The following is a 19,265-nucleotide window of genomic DNA, read 5'->3' as shown; positions in this document are numbered from 1 at the left end:
GCCTGCGACGGTCCGTCCTGCTGCTCCGTCACAGAGTTCAGAGACTCAATTCCACGAAAGGGTCTGTGACGGTCCGTCGTGCCCACGACGGTTCGTCCTGCAGGTCCGTCGCCAAGTTCAGAGAGTCGATTTCAGTGCCCAAATTTCAGAAGTCTAAGTGTTCTGGAACGAGACACCTGCGACGGTCCGTCGTGCACACGACGGTCCGTCCTGCCATGTCGTCACGAAGTTCAGAGAGTCGATTTCAGTAACCAAATTTCAGAAGTCTAAGTCTTTTGGAACGAGACACCCTCGACGGCCCGTCGTGCCCATGACGGTCCGTCGTGGGTTCCGTCGACTCACACAGTTTTTCCAGAAATAAATTCTGCTGCTCAAAACGACTAAACAGGTCGTTACATAAACGTGGATAAGTAACTGGTACAGAGAAAATAAAATTGTATATTATTATTTATGGTTTGTAACTAAGTGAAATTGGGGTTGAAAATTCCAAAAAAAAAAAAAACATTTTCCAATATGTCAATTTTCAATGCATCCATCTAAGGTTCCCACTCTCATCAATAGAAGAGGTCTAGTCTAATCTAATAAGTTTTAATTTTGTCTTTATTGCCATTTTTTGAGACGATTACAAATTTTATTAATAACGCTTTATCTAATTTGAAATCGTCTGAATAATACTTTGTTCTAAATTTCACACCGCATCAATATTTTTTCACTATTTATATATATATTTACTTATACTTCAATTAAGATGAAATAAATTAAGAAACAAGCTTAATTAAGTGGAGGTACATAGTCTTGATTTTTTTAAAAAAAATGGGAAGAAGAAACAAGAGTGAAGCTAATTAATTAATCTAATTAAAATTAATGATTGTCACGTGGTACACTTGTGATTCGTTATAAATGCATGTGTTTTTTTCAAAAGATTACAATAGTTTGAAATATAAATTAGGACCACCATGTTTCCTCAAGACCATATCAAGGTATGTCATATGATATAACATGTCTTTTATATAGAAAATTAGGAAAATATTGACCATTATAAAGTATGGAAGGAGCAAATATTGACTATTCTAAAGCAGAGGCAAAGCTAGGATATCGTAAAATGATGAAAGATTAGGCCAATATTGAATAATTATTGAACGAGGACGGAATTAGGATATCATATAGGAATTCATATGAAACATCTTTATTAAAAAATTACATTATATGTGTGTGTCTACCTTTTGACTTTTTAATTAAATTCGTTTAGTGAAAATTATGATTCTGTCTTTGCTATCAAAGAATCTCCAATTTTAGCACATGTTCTTTTCCTTTATATTTCTAGAGAAAAGAAGAATTGAGATAGTGATAGTGACAGTAGTAAATTAAAAGAGTTATCCGCATCAAAGGTTTATGAGAAGAAAATGAACATTTGATAAAGCTATTCAATCTCAAAAACCTAACTCATAAGGTGAAAGTCATACAATATCAAACAACAATATGTAAGGGCCTATTTTTGAAATCAGACTTAAAATACGAAAAACAAAAAAAAATTAATAAACTAGCATTAAGCGAATAGATGAAATTTAAAACTTTATCGTAGCTTCAAGACTGCAAACTCACTAGTTATGATGAGTATGCATGTTGTGTGTGCCAATGAGTATTTTTAACAATTATATTCTAAACTGTCTTTAATAAAAATCTTTAATATTATATGTATAATTTTAAAAATATATTAAATATTAGATAAAAGAAACCATGATAACAAATGATTGGTTTATAAGTTCAAGGGTTGGTTTTAAATTTTGAGGTTGAGTGTGTTCGATTCCCAGACCTCTTTTTAATAATTAATTAAAAAGTATTATTGTTTGTTAATAATTGAAATTTTTTCATTTTTTTAATAACGTGTACATTTTAAATTTGTCGAGATACAAAATAGCATATACATTTTTTTATAGGTTTCTTTAATAATTCTTTTTCAATCAATAATTCATAAGATTAATACATTTAATTTTTCTTGTGATACAGTAATCGAGATATATCAAATTTCTAATAACTTTTTCCTTCAATATTATTTTTTCCGGCAAATCGTTTTAATAATTTTCTTATTAAAAACCTATAATCTAGTATTGCTAAAAAAAAGAAGAGGCCCTCAAATTTGTGAGCCTAAAATGATTGTCTTTTTTTAAATAGGGGCAAAATCGTCACTGACAATGATATACCCGTCTTTTTGAAATTCTAAATTCGCTTTGGTATACCAAACATAAATTTGTGTCCATCTATTTATTACTTTTTTTATTCCCCTTTTTATTCGTGCACTACTCATCATATTAATTTCAATTAAAAATATATCTTTATGAAAAATTATTTTTCATTAAAAATTATGCTCTTGAAGCACGTTATTTCGCACATAATCAAAATATAGAAGCCTTCATCTTCGCTCTTTCTATTGTGTTCCTTCATCCACTAAATCGTTCTTTTGCTGCTGAGGTAGATAGTGATGGAAATATCCACGATGCTCAGACGTTTCCTTCTTTAAAACCCCTCCTCAAGATCAGATCTCCCAATCCATATTTGTCCCTCTGGCCCTCGAATTTTGCTGGTGACTAGCTCCTTTTGGTAAGCACATAAAGTAATTTGTTAATCCAAAACCACATTTGCGAGCTTGTTTACGAGTTGTTTTGCTTCTCTAAATAGATGCTTAATCATAACTTGTGATAGTCTTATGAGCTGCTTTATTTCGTCAATCTGAATAGCTAATTGTCATGGTATCTTTCATTTATTCGTACTAATGTTCCTTAGAATGAGTGAGTCAATTTCAAGAATATATCATGTAAATTAAGACCTTGACATCTCCTTAATGCCATTAAAATTGTAGTAGCCTCTGCCTCCATGTTTGTAGTACTCCCATGAATCGAACCTCTGCACTAATAAGATCTCCATATCCATTTCTAATGTAGAAGGCGTATGAACTTTCTCTTGGATTTCCTCTACTAGCTTCATGTGTATTGCACTTCATCCATCCTTGCTCTGGTAATATCATTCATCATCGCTATGGTAATATCATCCATTGTCGCTCTGGTAATTCCTCTTTTACTATCAACCAATGAATCTTTGGTTTGTATTTATGTATCTTGTCTATTATTCCCTCCCTCTCTGTTGGTACCCTAATTCATAGGTATTTTAATTTGACCAAGCAATGCATGTATATCATAGTCTGCTGGAGTAGATATTGTTGTATCCCACTTTTTTGCCATGTCTTTTTTTTTTTCTAAACTCCCACATTAACAGAAAAAGAATGGATTTGTATATGTACCTTAATTTTGTTGGGAATGGTTCATTTCACCACCTCTATGTCAAACTGTATCTATTGCTTTTGAGCTAATGAAGTTGTTAGAAATAGGTGGAACATAAACTCTTGTACGTAGCTTTCACAACAATAGCATCTTTAGGCCAATGAAATTCTCATATTCCTTAGGTTGTCTTCGGTGAAAATCCTCAATTGTCATACCCTCCATTAAAAATAACTTATTTAAAAAAAAGTATATATTTTAATCAAATATTGTCCAACCATTCATGTTGTAGTCTTCTTTTTCTCATCAGTTCATATGCACATTTTACTGAGAAATTGTCACAGTTATTAGGCATTCAGCATAGTGTATCACTTTCTCCAGCTTCCACTCTAATGTTAATCTTGATTTTCTGATGTCGTGCCAATCATTTTTCTTTATTCCATCCTCCATTTTTGGTGTGGCTTTCCATTTCAATATCTTTCATCCCCGTAACATTTTTTGTGAAGTATAATGCTTCTTACTTGGTCCAGTTATCAAATCAAAATTTGGAGTTCCCTGATATGATTTTTCATCTTATCTCATGTTCATCTCATCCCTTACCTCTATTATTTTTTCATGCACGTGAAGCTCATCTAGCTCTCGCAATAACTGAGTATTGTTGTTTACACTATTTGTTCCACACGAATGTGCTCCATAGGATCTTATCGAGACCCTAAATCTCTACCGTAGCCTCTTAAGTAGGGCTTTAGTTACTTCATGGACTGATCTCAAAACCCACTCCCCATTCCACCATAAGGAAATGTATATCCTCCCACACAACCCAATGTTTTCCTCTTTCTCCCCTGTTTTTTAATTAAAAAACAGTAAAAACTTGGTGCATTTGTTTTATGATTCGTCTAGTAGGGTTCATGGTTGATAGAAGATACACTGACATATATTGCAGAATATGTGCGATCAACAATATCATCTTCCATAGGATAAGAATTCATTCGGCCAACCTATAATTCTTTTTGCCATTTTCCTCAGTATATCTTTATAGTGTACCTTGGTCTTCTTTCCATAATAAACAGGACATTCTAGGTACGTGAAAGGGAAAGTTTTCATTTTTATACCCTTGAGTTTTTCAATCTAATTCCCACCGCAGGAGGTGTTTTTTCATGCAGATAAAAGAATTTTTTGTTCTTATTTATCATTTGGCCAGACAATTCTTCATACCTCTTAAGTATCGACATTATTTTTATTAATGAACATTTATCTCCAAACACAAATAAAATTAGAGTCCAAAGTCAGAAGGAAAAAAATTGAGAATAAATTTCAAAAGGGCAACGAAAAAAAAGTTGAAACAAAAATGAAAACATTAAGACTGAAGGATGACTCTGTGAAATTCACTTTTTTCTTTTTCTTCACCTAATATTTCTATTTCTTTTGCTTTCTTCTTTGTGACAACACTTATTTTTGTTTGAGAGATCTTTTTCATAATCATTACATGTCATGTTCATTAATAATTTGTTAGATTGTGTGACAAAAAAATTATTTTTTTTATCATATATTTAGGTAGTGCATTGTTTGGATTTGAATTAAGAGTTATTATTGTCTTAACTAGGAGATTGTCTACTTAAATTGATCAAACTACCATGCTTCATATTGTGCATATAAAGTAGGATATTAAATTCCTAATATTAAGTTATTAATGAAAGGTCTGCTAATTTTATTCCCTTCCAAAATACTTATTTTATTCTGTTTTTAAGGGTCAATTTAACTATTTCAAAGTTAAATTAGATTATATTGATTCAATATTTTAAAAAATAAAACTTTTAATATAAAAAACTATATGAGAATACTGTAAATTGCATTTTATTTCTTATCAATATAGTTAAAAAAACACTCATATAGTTTTTTATATTAAACTTTTTATCATAATATTGAATTAATGTAATCTAATATAGTTTTGAAAGTAAGTTAATCAAATTGACTCATAAAAATAAAACAAAAACAACTATTTTAGAAGGAAGTAAAAATTAGTAGATATTTCATTAATATACCTTAATATTGTGTTTGACCAATTTAAGTACGTAATCTCCAAGTTAAGACAAGTAATAACTCTTAATAAAAATTCAAACAATGGCCTACCTATATAAATATATGACAAAAGTTCATTTTTTTGTTACACAATCTAATAAATAATTAGTGAACATGGCAATTGATAACGAAAAAACTCTCTAAAAGAAATTAAAAAAATCAAGTGTTTTCATGAAGAATAAAGCAAAAGAAATAAAAGAATTCGGTTAAGAAAAAGAAAAAATGAAGATTTTAGATTGTGCTAACCTTTTGAAGAATAAGGGCACAGACTGTCATGCACCTTACAAGGAGCAAGCCGACCTGGACTTACAAGTATTATGTCGTCTTGCACCTTCTAAGGCGCATGTCAAGCTGCACCTTACTCTCTAGAAGTACACAGGGTCACCCTTCCATTTAAATGTTGCCTTTTCGGTTTCAATCTTAATTTTGTTGCCCTTTTGAAATTTATCCTCAATTTTAAAGCCCTTTTAGCTCCGGACATAACAAGATTGTATCATCAGCAATCTCCAAATTCCACCTTGGCATTCCATATCCTCTATAACTCTCATCTTCATGTGGTTTTTCTAACCCTCTTAAAAGCACAGATAAACAAAGTGCATGATATAGGTCCCAGGATCACCTTGTTTCAGTCCCCTCTTTGAAGTGATTTTTTTTTTTGTGAGATTTTATTTACTAGAACCGAGTACCAATTGTTTGAAATAAGCCTCCAAATCATGTCAATATAAAGTCTAAGAAACCAAACTTTCGTAGAACTTTATTAGAAAAATCCAAGACACAATATCATATGTCTTTTCCATGACCAAATTTTATGACAATATTATGATACTTGTTCCTTTTCTGAATATCTCCACAAAATTTGTTCACTATGCAATTTTCTCGTGAAACAATCTGAATACTATTTTCTTCATGAATCTTGATGCAAAAATTAAAACTAAAATTTACTAATGTTGTGCCTTGCTAAAGGCATCTTTTTGTACTTAGTCGTTATAGTTATCATGTTATAGTTATAGTTTGCATAATTGCGCCTCATAGCAAATTTTATGTTTGCTATGGAGCTTTTGATTTGTAGAATTCGCTAGATACTTCAATTTTAAACACAAATTGTTCAGTTTGTGTAAATTTATTTATACAGTTGAATAAGTTGTATATAAAACGTTTCAATTTTTTCTATATGTGTATATGTAGACAACCATGTTCGTCTTCAATTATGATGACTAGGTTTGTATATTAGACGTTATTCATATATGCATATGTTTTTTTTGTTAGGCTAGTCCATTGTATATGTGCATATAGATGTAAATTGTATATGTACGTGTTCTTTGTTTAAGTGTATATGAGAAATCTATATGCAAATAAGAAATAGTATTAGCTGTAATTTCTATAAGTATACGTTTTTTTGTTGTGCTATTCAATTGTATATGTATATAAATAAAATTCGTATTAGTTGAATCTGTATATGTATATAAAAATTCATGATCTTTTTAAAAAAGATTTATACAGAATCCAAAGAAAAAACATATAAAATTGTTCTCGACATGTTCTTGGTGGTTACCTGAAATTTTAATAGCACATTGGGGAGGGCAATGGCGACAATTCAAAATTCAAAAATAATGTTGGTGGGAGGAAACTAATCTGGGTGAGACAATTTAGGAGAAAATTGTGTATTTGGGGAGAGAAAATCAAAAATTCAAAAATAATGTGGGTGAGAGGAAACTAATTCGGGTGAGAGATTTTAAGAAAAAATAGTGTAAATGGGGATAGAAAATATATGCTTTGATTTGTATGTATCTTTATACAAATAAGCAACAAGAGCTCGGTAACAACAGCCGAAGAAGCAGACCGCCATTTTCTTGTCCTTTAAAGGAACATGTAATTCGATTAAGTAGAAATATCGCTCGGAGAAATTGCTATAGATAGCAAATTATATGGAAAAGTAGTTGCGAATTGGAAGTTAAGTAAACTATAATTATAACATTTAATTTAAATTAATAGTTTGCTATTATATACAATTTTCCTTTTTAGTGTAACTTACATAAATAGCTATAGTTTTAGGGTTATTAGATTGAAATAGTTATAAATTTCATATTTAAAAATAGGGAAAATTGTATATAATAGCAAACTAATAACCTAAAATAAATGGAGTAGCTAGGGTTTGATTTAATTGTGTTCCATACCAAACGTTTGCAAAAAATTGCTAGGCGCCTCTCTCCCAAATATCTCGCTCGCCACTCTCCTCCAATCTCTCGCTCGCTTCCTCACTTTTTATACAAACACAAGTGTATAAAAATTATTTCTAATTGTATAAAGCAGAGAAAATTGTATAAATACATATATTTTTGTTCCCCTCACTCCCCTCTTCCAGATCTCGCTCGCCACTCTCCCAAATATCGCTCGCCACCCTCGCCTTTCTCACTTATACAGACAGAAGCGAAATGTATAAATTGCATTTCTGTTTGTATAAAGCGTGAGAAAATTGTATATACACATGCAAGTACATATATTTTCGTCCTATACACTTATAATTATACAATAAAAATACTCCCCTGCCTAGTTTCTTTTGCCTTTCTCTCTTTCTCGTTTTATACAATTTTCAAATTGTATCTAATTTCTCTCTTTCTCGTTTTATACAATTCGATTCAATTGTATATTCCTTGTCAAGTCTCTTTTGTCTTTCTCTCTTTCTCATTTTATACAAATTCAAATTGTATATAATCGTTCTATACACTTATAATAATACAATTCATTTTATACCCTTCGTTTTTATACAGTTTTCTGCCCAAGTGTCTTTCTCTTTCTTCTTTTATACACTTCGTTTTATACAATTTGCTTCAACTGTATATGTATAGCGAATTATACAGTTTCTATGTTTGCTATGGAGCGCAATTATGCAAAGTTTGCTATAGCATACAAAGATGAACTTTTTATCTGCTATATGTGAAAGTTGCCCTTAAAAATAATAGCAACACTTTGTGTTACAAAATGGCTATATCCATACATATGTCGTTTTTTTAATACAAAAATACAGTTTAATTAATTTCCCACTATATAAGGTTAATTAGTTAATGTAATTAACAATGCTTTTTTTTAGCCCTTAAACCCACTAATTTGGCACTTTAAATATGTAATTGACCACTACCTTTTAGAATTATTATCTGTTTAAAAATAAAAATTATGTTTGCTCTTTCTAAAACTAAGAAAAATACAATTCAATCGTTACCATCACAGTTTTGATCAATTATTTCAAAAAATAGAGTAAAGAGAATTGGTATGTAGAATATAGTATTGACGGAATAGTGTTGAATGAATACACTTCGTATTCTGATTTATGACGATATGTATATTAATGAAAGGTTATTTTTTGTGAGAAAAATAATATTTCTTGTATTCAGTTGATTATGTAATCATTTATTTAAGTATTGGATGTTTGTAAACTTTCGTATAGAATGTATAAATGAAATTACGTGTTGATTTAGGTTTTCCTGTCAAGTGATTACATTTATTCAGTAAGTGATGAAGGGAAGACCTATATCGTATGCTTGGAAAAGAAGACTTGCAATTGCAACAGGTTTCAGTTGACGGAATATTGTGCGCACATGCGTTTGGAGGGTGTTGAACAAAAAAACATTCTTCCAGATGAACATTGTTCAGACTTTTACAAGCCAGAAATAATATTGTAAACATATGAAGTGTCTGTGTATCCTCATCCAAAGTGAATGGAATATACCTGAACACATTTCTACTAAAATTGTTTTGCCACCAAAATACAAACGACCTCCGAAAAGGCCACAGAACCAACAGGAGAAGTCATTTAGCGAGTTAACTTAAAGGAGAGTACGAATTATTGTAGTACATGTGGAAAACGTGGTCATAAATAGGAAGTTCATGTCGAATTGCACGGAATACATAGGACCTGATACATGCCATTATTGAAGTGTATTTTAACTTAATTATTGTTATGTCGAATAAATGAATAAAAAAAAAATCTTATTTTTCTTTTAAAATATTTGTTTCTCTGTTTGCTTGCTTAAATTATAAATTAACTTGAATATTATTCCAATACTCTATTTGATATTATTAATATGTATCGACACACTCAAACTACTAATAATACGTGAATATTGTTATACTTGATAATATATGTCGATGAATACATATATAAAACAGCTATACTAGTGAAAAAGTTGATTAATATAATATAACATACAACTTATAAAAATACATATACGCCTACATATTTCTATGATAAAAACCACTTAAAACATATAATAATGTAATTACTACGAACATTTACCGTATGTGTATCACTTTTAAAAATGTAAGTCTCCAAATTTCTTTAAATAATAATTGACAATAAATGAATATAGTAATACTTGCGTATTTTTTGATATGAAAAAGACTCTAGAATACATTTATACTTTTGAATATGTTGATAAAAAACAAACACAACTAAACAAATAATTACCAAAAGCAGATATCTATGTGTATACATTTTCAGATGAACTGTACATTTATACATACATACATTTATCTCTTCCTACCATTACATTGAATGCAATAACCCCAACAAAAAATTTAACAAAGTAGTTATCAAAACAGTAAAGCAACATGATCATATATAAATAAAAGAGTTGATAATGTTTGACAAAAAAAAAACAAAAACATTAGTTTTAACCATAAGATAGAAGTTCAAAATTAACTAGGTCAAGAAACTAATCAATCCTAACAAGTTGACTATTATCCATTCTTGCGGATGGCCTGATCATTGTGTTGCCTCATTCTCGCTAACAACCCCTTCTTTCATCTTCTTCACTGCATATTTCCATAATAGTGTGTCGTATCTGATGCGGTGTAACTTAGAATCAAGGTATTGAGCTGGAATACCTTCACCCTAGCTCACTTTAGGTACTCTGCAAATGCTAGCTACTATATCTCACGATCCCTGATAAATGAGGAAAATACATTACTTAATAAATATGATATTGTTTTTAAAAAAAGTACATTAAGAGAATGACAACATTTGCAACAATCATCTTCAAAAATAAAATGACAACATAACTCTAAATACACTAGAAAGTATTCAAAAATGTAAAGGTATTCAAATACAGTAGAAGATATTCAAAGTTCAATGGTATGTCACGCTGTAAGTAGTCAATGGCTATACGTATGCCACATTATACTAATTTGGAAGGTATATCCTCCACATAAATTTACTTGTTCAACTTACACTACATTCATATTACTACATCTTACTGCAAAATCATCTACAGAATACAAAATGACAACATAACTCTAAATACACTAAAGAAAATCAAAAATGTAAAGGTATTCAAATACAATATAAGATATTCAAAGTGTAATGGTATGCCATATTATAAATATTCAATGGTTATATGTGTGCTACAATATACTAATTTGGAAGGTATATCCTTCTCATACTAATCTAGAAAGTGTAAAGGTATTCAAATACAGTAGAAAGTATTGATTCCGGCACAACAATATTGAACACAACCTCTAACTTCAACCTTAATAATATGCCATATACGTAGAACTATATAAAACCTTCAAAGAAAAAAAGAGGAAAAAATGGGGGATTAGAATATACTTGTTGAAACTCAACAATAATTAACCATCGAAAATTGAGCAAACTCATTGATTGTGAGGATTTGATGGGCAAAAAGTCTGTGATTCTGTGAAACTTACTAGGAGATGAAATTGATTTAGGAGTAACAGAATTGATTTGGGGATAAAAAATTTGAATTAGGGATAATGAAAAAAGACTCAAAAAATGGGAATAGAAAAGAGAGCGTGAAAAGTGGAAATAGTAAAATTTTATGAATGTGAATTGTATATTGTTATTTATTAGTTAAATATACCCATAAAATATAAATAAAGAATAGTATAGCTATATTATTTTAATATAATATGTAGTTTGACATTTTTTTTATAGCTTTTTCCTAATATCATTGTTTGTTATTTGTTGAAAATTTTTCATTTTGTTTTTATAAAGTGTACTTTTAAAATTTCTTGAGATGCAAAATAGCATATATAATTTTTTATAAATGGTTTCTTTTAATAATTTTTTTCAATTGATAATTCATATAACCAATGTATTTAATTTTTCTTGTGACATATTATTCGAGATATATCAAATTTATAATAACTTTTCTTTAATATCATTTTTTCCCACAAATCATATTTAATTTCTTATTAAAAACCTATAATCTAGTATTGCTAAAATAAACGAGGCCCTCAGCTTTAGGAGCCTAAAATGATTGCCTTATACTTAAAGGGGAAGAGCCGCCCCTGACAATGGTGCACCCGTCTTTTTGAAATTCAAAATGCTCTTGTGTATTATCAATACATAAATTTGTATCCATCTATTTAAAACACTATGTACTTTTTTGTTCCCCTTTTTATTAGTATACTACTTATCATATTAATTTCTATTAATAATATATTTTTATGAAAGAATATTTTTCATTAAAAATTATGCTCTTGAAACACGTGATTTGCACATAATCAAAATACATGTTTATGAGTTGTTCATAAGATGCATCATATTTAATCTCTTGGTTCTGTATAACTATGTATTACATGATGTATTTATTTAATTGTATTTGAAGTAAGTATTTTTATCTCATGTGTTTGGTCAAAAAATGTGTTTCGAACAGTATAAGTATAAGTATATATATATATATATATATATGAGATGTATCATGTGTATCTATTTATCTTTATCTAAAATAATTTTTAAGTAGTTTACCATAAATATGTAACTTATTCAACTTTTAGTAGAGAACATGTTTTAAATAATACATATATTGAATATGTAACTCATAATCTTATAATGGATAACATGCTTGGAGTAATACATATAATGAATGTATGTATTATTGTATCTATTTATTTCTACTTTAATTGTGTTTTAAAAATTCATTATAGATATGTTTAATTCCCATTTAAGTTCTACCTTAAATTCCTTTTGCTCCTTTTTTGGTCAGTTTTCGGTCATGGACGTTTTATTGATGAATGAATTTGTACAATATTGGACTCAACTGAGTCCAAAAAAAATTCACATAAAAGTAAAATTCAGCCCAGTCCAATTCTAGAAACCTCTTTTAAAAGACCCTTCAGGTAGGGTTTTCTAATTCGACATTCTCCTCATTTTCGCCTCCATATATCCTCTGAGAGAGTTTATCAACTAAGCCGTCGGTCTTCTTCATCTGGGGATCATCAATTCCCCTTTTGGGTAGTGGTTTATTAATGAGCAGAGAATCAACTCACAAAGGTATGTGCCTTTCCTCTCATCCCTTCTTTCTAGTTGGGCTCTTCTTCTCCTGTTTCTTTCTCTCTTAAGTAGTAGAGTTGTTATCCGGTGGATATCGTGGGATTTTTTGGATTCGACAGAGGTGTCTAGTCATGACTCTTAGTTGAGTGAGCTCTATGTAAGCCTTCATCTTCGCTTTTTCATTCTATTGTGTTGTTCCTCTTGAAACTTCATCCACTAAATCGTTCTTTTGCTGATGAGGTAGATTGTGATGGAGATATCCGCGATGCTCAGACGCTTCCTTTTTTACTCCTCCTCCTCAAGATCAGTTCTCCTAATTCATATCCGTCCGTCTGGCCTTCGAATTTTGTTGGTGACTCCTTTTGGTAAGCACATAACATTTGTTAGGTAGCTTAAATTTCTCAAATTTTTGAAGCCTTGTAGATTGATAAAACTGGCTAAGGTAATCTATACATCATTGAATATTGTTTATTCACCTGGCTCTAATTCTTAGATTAGAGATTTGTGCAGTGTCACTATTTAGTAATTTTCTACATTCTATTGGAAGTTGTAAAAAATTAATAGCAGCTAAGGTAATCTGTTGATCCAATACCACATTTGCTAGCTTGTCTACAAGTTGATTTGCTTCTCTAAATAGATGCTTAATCATAACTTGTAGTTGTCTTATGAGCTGTTTATTTCTTCAATCTGAATTGCTAATTGCCATGGTATCTTCCATTTATCCGTATTAATCTTTCTTAAATCGAATGAGTCATTTTCAAGAATTATATCATGTAACTTGAGATCTTGACATCTCTTTAATTTCATTAGGATTGTAGTAGCCTCTGCCTTCATGCTTGTAGTAATCCCATGCATCGAACCTTTGCACTAATAAGATCTCCATATTCATTTCTTATGCAGGAGGCATATGAACTTTCTCTCAGATTTCCTCTACCAACTTCATCTATGTTGCACTTCATCCATCCTTGCTCTAGTAAATTCATTCATCCTTGCTCTGGTAATTCCCCTCTTACTGTCAACCAATGATTCTTTAGTTTATATTTCTGTAGCTTGGCTATTATTTCCTCCCACTCTGTTGGTACCCCAATTCATGGGTATTTTAATTTAACCAAGCAATGCATGTATACCATGGTCTGCTGGAGTAGATATTTGCATCCCACTTCATTGTCATGTCCTTTTTTTCATAAATCCCACATTAACAGAGAAAGAATGGCTTTGTATATGTACCTTATTTTTGTTGGGGATGGTTCATTCCACTGCCTCTATATCAACTGTATACATAGCTTTTGAGCTAGTGAAGTTGTTATAGGTGAAACATAGTCTCTTGTACGTAGCTTTCACAACAGTAACATCTTGAGGCCAATGAAATCGTCATCTTCCTTAGGTTGTCTTTGGTGGCAATCCTCCCTTGCCATACCCTCCATGGGAAACAACTTATTTAAAAAGGTATATCTTTCAATCAAATATTGTCCAACCATTCTTGTTATAGTCTTCTTTTTATCAATAGTTCATATGCAGATTTTACTGAGAAATTGTCACTATTATTAGGCATCTAGCATGGCGTATCACTTTCTCCAGGTTCCACGCTAATGTTAATCTTGATCTTATGATATCATGCCAACCATTTTTCTTATTCCATTCTACATTTCTGGTGTGACTTTTCACTTCAATATATTTCATCCCCATAACATTTTCAATGAAGTATAATGCTCCTTACTTGATCCAGTTATCAAATCAAAACTTGAAGTTTCATAATTTAATTTTTCATTTTATCTCATGTTTAGTCTCATCTCTTACCTCTATTATTTTTTCCATGCACGTGAAGCTCATCTAGCTCTCGCAATAACCAACTGTTGTTGTTTACACTATTTGTTCCACATAAATGTATTTCATAAGATCCTATCGAGACCCTAAATCTCTACCATAGCCTCTTAAATAGGGCTAATTTACTTTATGGAGTGATCTCAAAACCCACTCCCCGTTCTATCTTAGGAAACATATATCCTCCCACGCAACCTAATGTTTTCCCCTTTCTCCCCCTGTTTTGTACCAAAAAAAACTTAGCAAAAACTTGGTGCACTTGTTTTATGATTCCTCTAGTAGGGTTCATGGTTGATAGAAGATACACTGACATACATTATAGAACGTGTGCGATCAACACTTGTCATCCTCCATAGGATAAATACTCATTCTGCCAGCCCATGATCATTTTTGTCATTTCCCTCAGTATATCTTTATAGTGTACCTTGGTCTTTTTTCCATAATAAACAGTACATTCTAGGTACGTAAAAGGGAAAGTTTCCATTTTTATACCTGTGAGTTTTTTCAATCTCATTCCCACCGCAGGAGGTGTTTCTTCATGCAGATAAAATAAATTTTTGTCCTTATTTATCATTTGGCCAGAAACCTCTTCATACCTCTTAAGTACCCACATCATTTTTATTACTAAATATTTATCTCAAAACACAAATAAAATTAGAGTCCAGATCCAGAAGGGCAAAAAGATTGAGAATAAGTTTCGAAAAGGTAATGAAAAAAAGGTTGAAACCAAAAGAAAAACATAAAGATAGAAGGATGACTCTTGAAATTTTATATGCAGCCTAACATGTGTCTTACAAGGCGCAAGGTGACATGATACTTGTAAGTCGGAGGTCGACTTGCACCTTGTAAGGCGCATGGGAGTTGTGTATGCACTTTATTCCTTACTAATTCGTGAGTCATACAATGGACTACCATAATCTCAAATCTTCACTTTTTTCTTCTTCTTCACCTAATACTTCTATTTCTTTTGCTTTTTTCTTGGTGGCAACACTTATTTTTGTTTTTGAGAGATCTTTTTCGTAATCATCACCTGCATATTCATTAATAATTTGTTAGATTGTGTGCAAAAAGAATAAACTTTTGTCATATATTTATATAGCTAGTGCATTGTTTGGATTTGAATTAAGAGTTATTACTGTCTTAATTAGGAGATTGCCTACTTAAATTGGTCTAACTCCCATGCTTCATATTGTGCATATAAAGTAGGATATTAAATTCCTAATATTAAGTTATATTAATGAAATATCTGCTAAGTTTATTCCCTTCTGAAATACTTATTTTATTCCGTTTTTAAGGGTCAATTTAAATAACTTAATTTCAAAGTTAAATTAGATTATATTGATTCAATAATTTAAAAATAAAAAATTTAATATAAAAAAACTATATGACAGTACTATAAATTGCATTTTATTTCTTATCAAAATGTAAAAAAAAATAGTCATATAGTTTTTTTGATTAAATTTTTTATTATTATATTGAATTAATGTAATCTAATATAACTTTGAAATAAAGTTAGTAAGACTGTCTTAAAAACGGTATAAGACAACTATTTTGGAAGGAAGTAAAAGTTAGCAGATATTTCATTAATATACTTTAATATTGTGTTTGACCAATTTAAGTATGTAATCTCCAAGTTAAGACAAATAATAACTCTTAATTAAAATTCAAACAATGGCTTGCCTATATAAATATATGACCAAAGTTCATTTCTTTTTGTTACATAATCTAATAAATTATTAGTGAACATGACAAGTGATAACGAAAAAACTCTCTAAAAAAAAATCAAGTGTTGCCATGAAGAATAAAATAAAAGAAATAGAAGAATTTGGTAAAGAAAAAGAAAAAATGAAGATTTTAGACTGTGCTAACCCTTTGTATGACTCTCATAGAATTGGTAAGGAGCAAGGCACAGACTCCCATGCGCCTTACAAGGTGCAAGCCGACCTGGACCTATAGGTATCATGTCAACTCACACCTTGTAAGGCGCATGTCAAGTTGTTCCTTACTTCATAAAAGTTCAACGAGTCACCCTTTCGTCTAAATGTTATCCTTTTTGATTTTGACCTTATTTTTATTGCCCTTTTAGAAATTATGCTCAATATTTTTTGCCCTTTTAGTACCAGACTTAACAAGATTGTATCCTCAACAATCTTCTAGATTCCACCTTGACATTCCATATCCTCTGTAACTCTCATCTTCATTTCAATTTTTTAAGTTTGATAAATTGTCTAATATTTCAGATTAAATATATTTACACAGTTCTCGCCAAATAGATGTAGTTCAAGTAATATATTTAACGAAGATCGAAAAATCTCATTATAACAAACGTATAAAATTTAAATTATTATAAAATACATATTTTAAAAAAAACTATTTTAAACCTATTCCAAAATTATTGGACCATTTTTGTCCACAATTAAAAGATAGCAAATAGTACTCCTACTATACTAGTACTAGAATAGTGTATCTTTGAAAAAATTAAATTAGTCAAATTATACAATATTTTCAAAAATTAACATACCATGTTAGCACAAATAGAAAAATGGGTCCAAATAGTAGTAACAATGAAGTAGCCAACTCAAAAACACAGATAGATAATGTGTGTCATTTAGTGAAATCACCATGTGCACAAATTACAAGCCAACTTCACATTATTATGTCAAACATGATTTGGTCAATGACCTAAATATTTTAGAAAATAAACACCGATCTCATATCAGTTGTTCATATTATTGAAAATAATTATTTAAATTAATTGATAATTTATAAAATTTTCATTTTACGCTTATAATTAATTCTTTTTGAATATAAACAAGCCTGTAAAATTTATAAAAGATCTCTTAAAATGTAAGTTAATAAAAATATTATTTTTATTTATGATACTTAAAGAGGTATACATATATAAATCATACATGAAATAACTAATAAGTACTCCATTCATTAGGATTGTACTTATTTTAACAAATATATTTTTTTGCTAAAATAATACTCATTTTGAAACGGATAAATAAAAATTTAAATATAGTTAAATTGGCATATGCACATATTACAAAAAACATTCACCAATATCCTAGTATATAAATTATTGGCAGTTCGGCTGCTTGACAACAAAACAGTTGGCATGTTCTCATTGGTCCAATGCGATATGAAATTATAATATAAATTTATGAAATAACGTTAAAATTTTATTTGAACATATAAATTAGACTTTTTAAATTATATGTTGTTTTTCATAAACAAGTTTATTTTTTATCATAAATTTTTTATAGATCTTTTAAACATTTTGAATTATCAATTATTGTGACACATAGTACTTTTTACTTTGTTTACTAGTAATATATAAATTTCATTTTTTGAAAATTGAAGATCCTATACGTAAATTTCCAGTCAAACTTAAATTGCTTGACTCTAAAAAATAGTGTCATATAAATTGGGACAGAGGGAGTAATTGTTTTCAATTATACCTCAGTACTCTTAATATTAAAGAAGTAATAATTTCTTATACTGCTCAATTCTTAAAACACATTTACTCCTTCGGTTCACTTTTGTTTGTCATGTTGCGCTTTTCGAAAATCAATTTGACTAATTTTAAAGTTAAATTAGATTACGTTAATTTGATATTTTTTTTAAAAAAAAATAGATATTCAAAAATTATACGAAAAGTACTATAAATTGCATCTTTTTGCATATTGATCAATATGATCAAAATATCTATCGTAATATATTGGTCAAAGTTCGTATAATTTGAATCTAAAAAAGGAAATCATGACAAATTGTGGATGGAGGGAGTATTTGAAATAATTTAGTAAACTATTCCCTTTATATACTTTTAGTTGTCATGATTTTCTTTTTTTAGAGTCAAATAATAAGAATTTTGATTGATATTTTAAGATATATTTTTTTATCATATTGAAATGCAAAAATTTATAATTTATAGTACGTTTCATATAGTTTATTAATATCTAAATTTTTTATTTAAAAATATCAAGTTAACATAATCTAATTTAACTTTAAAAATTAATCAAATTAACTTTCGAAAAACGCAATATGACAACTTAAAAAGATCAAAAGAGTATTTATTATTTTTCTTATTAGATGTGAAAAAATTAAATTTACAATTAAAATGAGACAATTCGAAATGTTTTACACGGATAATTAATTAGAATTGTTTTTTGGTCCAAATAAATGTTATTACAAGAATCTCAAGGGTATAATAGTAAATAAAATATAATTATATAATAAGTATCATGTAAAACCCGACACATATTTAATTATAATTATACATTGTATATTCTATTATAAATCCATTAAATAAGTGGATAGTCCATAAAGTTAGTACATGAACAACCATTCATATTCACTAGGTTACATGAACCTTTTTGGATAAGAATGTATCTATTTATTACGATACTTAATATGGTGACCTTTGGAGTGATTTCTCACTCTATCAATAGGGTTGTTCATTCATTATTGTAATATATACAAATGAAACTTACATATGAATCCGGTTGGCCCTCACGGCCCTTCCAACCCATTTTGAAGGTCAAACGAGCCCCGAAGCGAGCATACCCCTCATTTCGACGATTTTCGTGTGCTATAGCAAACCATTTTTGGGCGATCCGAATTCCGACGTCAAAAATGCCAAATTTTTTTGTGGNGTGATCCGGATTCCGACGTCAAAAATGCCAAATTTTTTTGTGGACGTCCGTCAAGACCTTGTCTATGCATCCGGTTGGCCCTCACGGCCCTTCCGACCCATTTTGAAGGTCAAAACGAGCCGCGGAGCAATATACGCCTCATTTCGA

At 29.9% G+C, this 19,265-nt stretch overlaps 1 long non-coding RNA gene across 1 annotated transcript; it reads left to right on the top strand.

Annotated features, from left to right (window-relative positions):
- The first annotated feature begins 2,308 nt into the window (after positions 1-2,308).
- On the top strand, positions 2,309-9,352 carry LOC114074409. The gene is made up of 3 exons (XR_003574807.1): positions 2,309-2,598; positions 2,940-3,060; positions 8,825-9,352. It is a non-coding gene; the product is annotated as an uncharacterized LOC114074409 (long non-coding RNA).
- Positions 9,353-19,265: the final 9,913 nt, after the last annotated feature.

This window comes from Solanum pennellii, chromosome 1, assembly GCF_001406875.1.
Source record: "Solanum pennellii chromosome 1, SPENNV200".
Classification (NCBI taxonomy): domain Eukaryota; kingdom Viridiplantae; phylum Streptophyta; class Magnoliopsida; order Solanales; family Solanaceae; genus Solanum; species Solanum pennellii.
Note: the sequence above shows the minus strand (reverse complement) of the source record. Positions and strands in the feature narration are given on the sequence as shown.